The following is an 8,433-nucleotide window of genomic DNA, read 5'->3' as shown; positions in this document are numbered from 1 at the left end:
AAGGAACTAAAAGAGAAGAGCCTTCAACCACATCATTCCCCACAAGGGGCACTCAACAAACCTCACCCTACTCTTGACCCAAGTTACACAAAGAGCTCCTGAATTCACCCTTCCTTTGCTCCTTAAAAGCAGCAGTAAGTTCACTACTTAGATCCACTCGTAAGATTTCAGAACAACTGGAACAGGTCCACCTAGATGTCCCTTGCCCTCCTCTCTAAGGATATCAATTAACTGTACATATAATAACAAATGGACAATATACATGAAAAAGTAGGAAGTGTAGAAGACAAACAACTATGAATTCATTCTACCAATGAACATCTGTAAGAAACGTTGAGCTATTTCCTGCCGGAAGAGCCCGGGGCAGCAAGACGATCGCATCTGTCTCGTGGGATGGCACCTCCCCAGACCTCAGCCACAGAGGTGCTGTTGGAGCTCTCCCACCACCCCCTCCACCCAATCCCGTCTTCTCGGGGGGAATCTGACCTCCCTATTGGCTATCTCCTACCTGCTTTGTGACATCATTCTCCCCCTAAACCTACCACCACCTGGTAGAATCTTGGGGTTTCCATGGAGTTGTCTGTAAATAAATTTGAATCCTCGCAAGTGACCAGTGTGACCAGTGGCCTTCGTACTGGACACATCGCTCTTTGGCTGCAGCCACTCAGACGTCCTCTAGTAGCATCTCTCTCATCCCCTGGATCTGCAGTTGATGCTTCCTCTTCTTCTCTGACCATGTCAGGTAAGGAAAGAAACCAGGAAATGGTTTTCATTATGTATTTTTGCCCCGATATTGACTAGCAGATTCAAAAATGGCAGAGAATAATGGGGGGAAAGTAGTGAACTAGGAACCTGGGGACGTAACTCCCGTCTTGACTTGGACACTTGCGAGCTGTGTGACTTTGGGCAAGTCCTTGGCTCTCTCACAAACGCTGTTTTCTCCTCATCTGTCACATCAGGATATCACAGCGCTTGTCCCCTCTGCTCCCTTTCTTCTCTGATGTTGAGTCTTAAAGGGCACCCACCTAGGCATGCAATCAGAGACCTCTGGAGAGTGTTTCCACAGCAACAGAGAGAAATCCTAGGTGATGCAGAAAACTAGCAATGTATACCGAGAGGTTTCACCTCTGATGGTCTCCCTCCACTGCCACTTCGACTGTACGATGTTACATTTAGGGCTGTTCAAAAAGCAATGTTCGCATGTTTTGGAGTTTTCTACCTGAACGAGCTGGAAAGAGAAAACGGGGAGAGAGGATGGAGAGGACTGGGCTATAGGGGAGGCAAGTATTCAAAGGTCAGGAGGTTGAGGACTGCTGTCATCAGCACAGGCCAACAGGAACCCAGAGGGGGAGAAACTGGAAGAAAGGGGAGGCAGAAGGACGAGGAGCTCGCAGGGAAAACGAGGGAGTTGGGCGTGGAATGTTGAAGGGAACCCACGATCTTAAATCAAAGCAGAAAGAGCACACAGTTGAAGTCTGCTCAGAGCAGGGTAAAGCCCAGTTGAGCAGAGCAGACGCTTACATTCACAGACTAGGACGGAGAGTAGGGGCAGAACAGGGAATCGCTAGGAAAAGCAGCTTCTCAGAAGAGTCCCCCTCACTTGTTCGTTTGTTTCTGCTGCCTCTCTGAACACCGATGGCACTTGTCAGTTTTGAATACGAACATTTTAGAGATGTTTTTAGACATGACGCTCCCTATCATCGAGACACTAATAAAAGTGGCTGTCCAGAGGCCGGGGCTAGGAGAATTTGCAGTTTTGATTCCATTCTCATTTTTAAACGATGTAGATGTTTTGCCTATTCAAAAGAAAATTGAAGCTTTGCTAAAAACTGATACCCCCTAACTTGAATCAGAAGCATTAATTCCTTTGTGTGACAAGCAGGTTCCAAGTCAAGGCTGCTTTTCATCTGGACGGCTGTTTTCTTCCTCACACGGAGAGCACACTGAGAAACAGCCGTCGTCTGCTTCTAGACCTTAGCTACCGAAGAAGAAAAAGAAAAAGTCAACTCCCACAACTATCTAAAACAGTTTTGTGGAGTCCTTTGGGTTTTCCTACATTCAATAATTTTTTAATTGGATTCTAGGGATGACGGTGTTTTTAGGCTTTGGGGATGACACCTTCCTGGATGTTGAAGGTGATTCTTATCGAGGTTTGCAGGGGCAATATGAAAACCTTCATGACACCTTTTAACTACCCTCTTCTGCTTCTATGCGGTTGGAGCACGAGAAACATACGTTTAATTGAAACGTCTATTTCTGCTAGGCTTAGTAGCTGGTACTTGCTGGGTCACAGTCAGAGAAATAAGAATGAGCACAATAATGGAATTCCTTTACACTTAGGATGTTGCTCTCTGCTTTGTACCAGCTCTTACCGAAACAGCTCTCTACGTATATTGTGGCTACCTATACGGTCTCCTTTATAGCACTTTGCTGCCTTTTTAAGCCATTTTTTACCGTTCGTTATGTCTTCTCTGTCTCTATGTGCTGCCTAGGAATTCATTCGAAATCACCTTCTACTGTGGGCTGTTGTTTTGGCAAGTAGTATTCACTACAATAGAGCCGGCGATATTCACTTTCATAATACTGCATGGATGGTACAGAACTTCATTTATTAGTAAACTTCTTAGGCTCTGATGCCTGCTACATGCCTCGGTTTTCCATCATACCTGTATATGTCTTTTTAGTCCTGTGATACACCTTTTTCATGATTTTTCTCTTTGTTTTTACAGAACTTACCATATCTTCCTCCATATTACACTTACGCAATATATCACTTTTATTCACGTATGAATTATTACCCTCATGATTATCGCTTTTCTTATTATAACTGCTCTACAGAAGAGTAAGCTGAAGTTCAGAGAGTTTAAATCACTTTTTTCTTTCAAAAAGCACTTTTTGAGACACTCACTCACAGGCAGTCATTTGGAGGTAGGAACAGAAACCAGGCTTGAAGAGGGTAAGAATGACCCGTGACATCTACCACCTGGACTCAGTAAGCTGTGAACTCCAGGTAACGTCTGAACTGCACAGGCAAAATGAGACCCTCAAGGTCAAAGTGTTACGTGACAGCTGCTCTGTCTTCCAAAGGACAAAGAAAATGCCTCTAGTAGAAGTTCGACTTCTCCCGGTTTCCGGTAGTGGAATGGTCAGAGCAGAGCCCTGGCAAGGAAGTCAGGATACTCAGGCTCTGTAACCTGGTAACGATGCTAAACAAAACGGGAGAACTTGAACGATTCGATCTGACCTCTCTGAGCCTCAGTTTCCTCACTCGTACAATGAGAATCTTAGAACAGAAGCCCCAAAATGCTTCCATTGGAGCAAAGAGTACACGAGTCGGGACTAGCGCAGGCTCAAGGGAAAGATGGGCAGGGAGAAGGTGCCTTCCAGCCTAGAGAACAAGGTGTGAACCGCACCACGTGGGGCTTCTGCACATCTCTGCCCAACCCGGGAGCACAGGCAGTGACACAGAAGAGAACCAAACTGCTCCAGCACGTGCGACCGCCATAAACGGTTGGATTTGGGGTATCTCAGTGAGTATTGGTATATGAGAGGCTGTCTCATAGCAAGAACCTTAAGATAATGCTGTTCCTCTAGCATAGTGAGAGGTCATCAACCCCACTGATGTTTTCATCACCCTCTTGTTCCCTACAGAAAATTTCCAAAATCCACCTTTCCTTGGAACTCCCAACTCGCTGCAGCTCTCTCTTCCTGTGGTGAGCAATGCAGCTTCCCTAACGGGAAGTGCCTGCAGTTTCTCCAGAGTCTCTGCTCCAGCCGTCAGTTCGGCACGGCTGCTGCCATCAGCCTCGGCCACCTCTTTCCAGCCACTCATGGGGAGTGCCTACCTTTACCAACATTCTAGCACAACCATGTTGTCTGCAGTGACTGGCCAGAGCCACATCTCCACGTCAGCTGCTTCCTATCCAGGTCTCTGGCAGTGGGATATCACAGGAGGCACTGAGAAGGAGTCTTCTTCACTCGGAGACCTCACTGTGGCTCTCACTGACCAGGACACAGCTGTTTCTTCCATGTCCATGGCAGCCCGGTATGACAGAACACCTGATGCCAATAACGTGGTCCCTCTGTATCCATCACTTTCTGCCAGGCTCGTTCAGAGAACACCACCTCAGATTCCAAATCAGGCACACAGCCTGGCGCTTCCCTACCGGGAAGGAAGCCAGGTGTATTACTATACTCCCGGCACCCTGGGGCCTCTACTGTCTGGCCAACTCGGCCCCTGCCTGCCATCCTGTGGCTCCGTGTCCTACACAGGAGCTGGGGCCTCCGCCCTTCAACCAGAAATGGTGATGGTACTAAAGCAGGTTCAGCCCACAAATGTCCTACCACCAGCCTCCTCCTCTGGCATCTACTACGCTGCGTCTGCTCAACCCGTCACAGAAACAAGATTTCAAGGTGAGTACAGACAGCAGGAAGGGAGAGGAATGAGGTCCACATTCCAAAACAGGGTCAACTCGGCAGCTGGGAAGTGCTGAGTCCACAGACAGGGAGAATTGAAGTCCGGAGGCTTTCATAAGCACTACCCGCGCTCAGTACTACTCCCTACTTCAGACTCTACATAAGAACGCCCATTACTGGTGGGAAGGGGGGGACACTGTAACGGCCATCTACGCTACATGCGTGAGAACACCAAGAGCACACCAAGCGACACCAGAAGCCTCACTGCCCTAGCTGCTCAGTCCCCTGCACTATACCACGCTCAAATGGACTCCCTTCCCCGACCTACGGCTGTAGTCTCCTGGGAAGGCACTGGTGATAGCGCCAGGGTACCTTTCGCTCACCGCCTTCATTTACACCAGGAGTTGAGACCTCGTCTTCCCAGATCCTGTCCAAAGCAAACAGGCTAAGAATGCGCCCTTGCTGATGTATTTCAGCAGGAAGAGCTCCATTCCCTCTCCTAGTCCATGATGTGAAGTGTTCTTATTCTCTCAGGAAAGCGGAGAGAATTCTCTATAGGAGAATGCTAGCATTTGTAAAATGCTTCACAGTTTGAAAATCTCCTCTACTTTTTATTTGTCCGATAACAACCCTATGCAATACAAAGAAAACCAAGGAACAATGACATCAAATGATCACCAGTAAGAAACGGGACACTCGCCTCTTAATTCCCAGCACAGGACGCTGTCCATGACCCTTAAGAAGAGCGAGTAAAAATGTGCCCTGTCCGTTGTGGGAAGGTGCATGATTGCCGCCTTGGTGTCTAGGGGGAGCATCTCCCTTACCAGGGACTGACCTCTTCCCTCCTTCCTTTGCAGCGATGGAAACCTCCCTGGGCCTGGAGACTTCCCTGGGATTGCAACCCGCAAGCCAGACATTTTGTCTACAACAAACCCCAGAATTCCCCAAATCCTGCAGTAGCAGAAAGACCCAGCTACCGGAGGGGAACCCACCACCTGAGCTTGGGGACATTTCAATGAGGGCTCCAGACCAGAGTTCCAACAGTAACCTCCTGGCACTGTCTCCAGCTCCCAAGAAGTTGGAGGAGCTTACACCTAAGCTTGCAAAGCCTCCGGATGCCTACCAGATCCCAACGGAAAACCAAGATCCTCCACTACTCCCTTCAGAAATTCCTGATACGTACCAGCTCCTGGCCTGCACCGATCCCCTCGGCCAAGAGGACCAGCCTGCTTCTGAAAATGCTGATCTGGGAAAGAGCAGCCTGAGTCTCGAGGGCCAAGGGACACTGGAAGATGGCACTGAACCTGGCGGTGGCTTTGCAGACATCGCTACACTGGTGGGGGATATTCACCTTCCCCAGCTCTTCAATTCCTTGGAAGACCTTGATCCATCCAAAAGCCCCCAGGTGATCCAAGCCAAAGACACCAGAGCCATCGAGTGGATCCAGGTGCAGGAAAAGTCAAGTGTCACAAAGGCTGCCTCCGATCAAGCCAGGAAGAACAAACGTAAGGCCTCTGAGCCTATCGACGGTGCTCCCAAGGCCAGAATCCAGCCCAAGGACCCGGAGTGCCTGTCAGGGGGAGAAGTGGCTATTTGCAATGCTGCAGACAGCGACAGGGCTCCTGTGGACACGGCCAGCCATTCTAACAGCAAGCCTCAGAAGGCTGCATCCGGCAGGAGCAGCAAAACTAAGAGCCGTGGGCAGGAAAGGACCAAGAGGACCAGAGGAAACAACTCCAAGCAAGCTGAAGAGAGTGAGCTGCCAGGGAACAAAGTCAAGGCAGAAGAGAAGCCAACCCTGCCCAAGAGGAAGCGGAATCAACCCGAGCTGAGCCGAGAGACCTTCCAAAGGCCTCGAACCTCCCTAGGCATGCACTTGCTGGAGTCGGTGCAGGTGTTCCATGCTCTGGGCAGGAAGACTGATAAGAAAACTGGACTCTCTTCCTCCCGGGCCCTGGCAAACTGCAGCCACCCCAAAGACCCCCAGCCCGCCCCAGCTATCAAACCACGGCTGGATACCCCACGTGAGGGCCAAGGCCCTGAGGAAACTCAAGCCAAAGCCCAGGAACCAGAGGGCAGTGTCGCACAAGAGCGCCCACCTCCATCCCAGTCCGAGCTGCCACCTCCTGGGAAGGTCAAGTTGGTACCTTTGCCTTTTCTGACCGTGGACAGGCCTCAAGCTCGACCTGTTCCTCGGAGGCCGCCGGCTCTGGCCTCACATCGGCCCGCTGTGGCTGACCCTGCCCGGCCTGGTTCTACCCACTCAGCTCAACCGACTGCACTCAATTCAGCCCAGCCAGCTCCTGCATCTTTGACGGGTCCTGCCAGACCAGCTCGGCCAATTTCCACCAACCCCACCCGGCCTAGCGTCCCTCAGTCTGCTGCTGCCACGCCCGCACCCCACAAAACAGCATCTTGCACTTCTCTCCAGCGGGAGCCCGTTCCCACTCCTGTGACCAAGCTCCAGGACCCGCCCAGGCCTCAACCCCACTATCTGCTCCAAGACTTTAGCACGCAACGAATTCCATGGAGAAAACCCGACATCCCAGGGCCAGTGATATCAGAGCCCATCACAGCCGAACAGAGGCCAGAGCGGGAGGCCATGAAGAGGCAGGCTCAACAAGAGCGTGAGCAGGCTGCCAAATACACCTCTTTGGGGAAAGTGCAGTATTTCATTGAGAGGGAAAGAGAAATGGAAATTGCTGACTACTACGGCTACGCAAGATAAGGCTGCTAGGACTGGTGGTGCGACTTTGGGTAGCAGTCTTTGCTCCATAGATAGATAGGTAGAGATGTCTCTATTTACTTTGATAGATTTTAAAACTTAAGACATCAATACGTTAAAGTACTAGAATTGATAGATGAGTAATAAAGAAGCCTTTTGAGTTTGGAGATGCCGTCAACTGTGGTTCTTCTTTGGTGGTGGTGGGGATCCAAGGCTTCACGAGAAAAAAGAAGTGAACTTGGACGGGAGGATGAAGGAAAAGGGATACGAACTGAGGAAAGAGGCAGCAACTGGGTCCAGGGCTAGGAAGGCCAAAGGGGGGGGGGGGGTTTCAGCAGCTGACAAAAAGCAGCAGGAGTGGGGGAAATGGCAGAAGTCAGAAGCAGGGTCTGACGTGAGGGTTAAAAGAAGAAAACCGGCATAGAGTTGAAGATGGCAGAAGATGAGTCTAGGTTGACCAGGAGAAATGTGACAAGTCTCTCAGGGAGGCTGGCCTTATGTCTCACCACCACCACATAGGTCGTTTAGAAAACAAGAGATTCCGGAGATCTCTCCAAAAGGTTTGGCTCGCCTCAGCCACGTGGGATTATGGCTGGGGCCGGTGAGTACAAATCATAGGGCAATCCACCAGAGGAAGGGCCAGGGCTCAGAGCGACCCTGGGGCCAGCTGACAACAGGGGCCTCCCCAAGGGAAGTGCTGCAACAGGAGGCCCACCCAGCTAACAGGGCTGGGATAGAAATCACCATTTCCTCAACACCTGCGCACCAGGCCCGCGAACGCACCACCTCACGTAACCTTTGCCACCACATGCAAGGCCAGGGTCACTGAGCCACTTCACCACTGAGGGTCAGCAGTGGGCTCAGCTCACACTGCACGCGAAGGAGCAAGGCCTCAAGCCGAGGGGCCTCTACGCCAGGGCAGTCCTCAGTACTGGCTAGCGCCTGTTGGGGACCCACCCGGCTTTCAGAGCACAGCATCCGGAGCTTACTGGTGGACGGCATCCAACTTCTGGAAGGGGCCTAGATTTTATTCTTCGATGTGCATCATTATAGTTCGCCTTCTGCACAGACTACGTCGTGTTCCCCGCCACAGCTCTAACTGCCATCCGTCATCGTACACAGCTGCCCCTTATCCCCCTTCCCCCTCCTCCCGCCCTTTTCCTTCTGCTAACCACCAGTCTGTTCTGTCTCTATGTGTTTGCTTGTTTACCTTCCACATACACGAGTGAAGTCACACGGTATCTGTCTTTCTCCACCTGACTCATCCCGCTTAGCGTAATACGCCCGAGGTC

At 50.8% G+C, this 8,433-nt stretch overlaps 1 pseudogene; it reads left to right on the top strand.

The window, feature by feature from the left end:
• Positions 1 to 596: 596 nt before the first annotated feature.
• Positions 597 to 7,341, top strand: LOC131403210 (uncharacterized protein C2orf78-like; annotated as a pseudogene).
• Positions 7,342 to 8,433: the final 1,092 nt, after the last annotated feature.

Source organism: Diceros bicornis, unplaced genomic scaffold (genome assembly GCF_020826845.1).
Source record: "Diceros bicornis minor isolate mBicDic1 unplaced genomic scaffold, mDicBic1.mat.cur scaffold_567_ctg1, whole genome shotgun sequence".
NCBI classification, from domain to species: Eukaryota; Metazoa; Chordata; class Mammalia; order Perissodactyla; family Rhinocerotidae; genus Diceros; species Diceros bicornis.
Note: the sequence above shows the minus strand (reverse complement) of the source record. Positions and strands in the feature narration are given on the sequence as shown.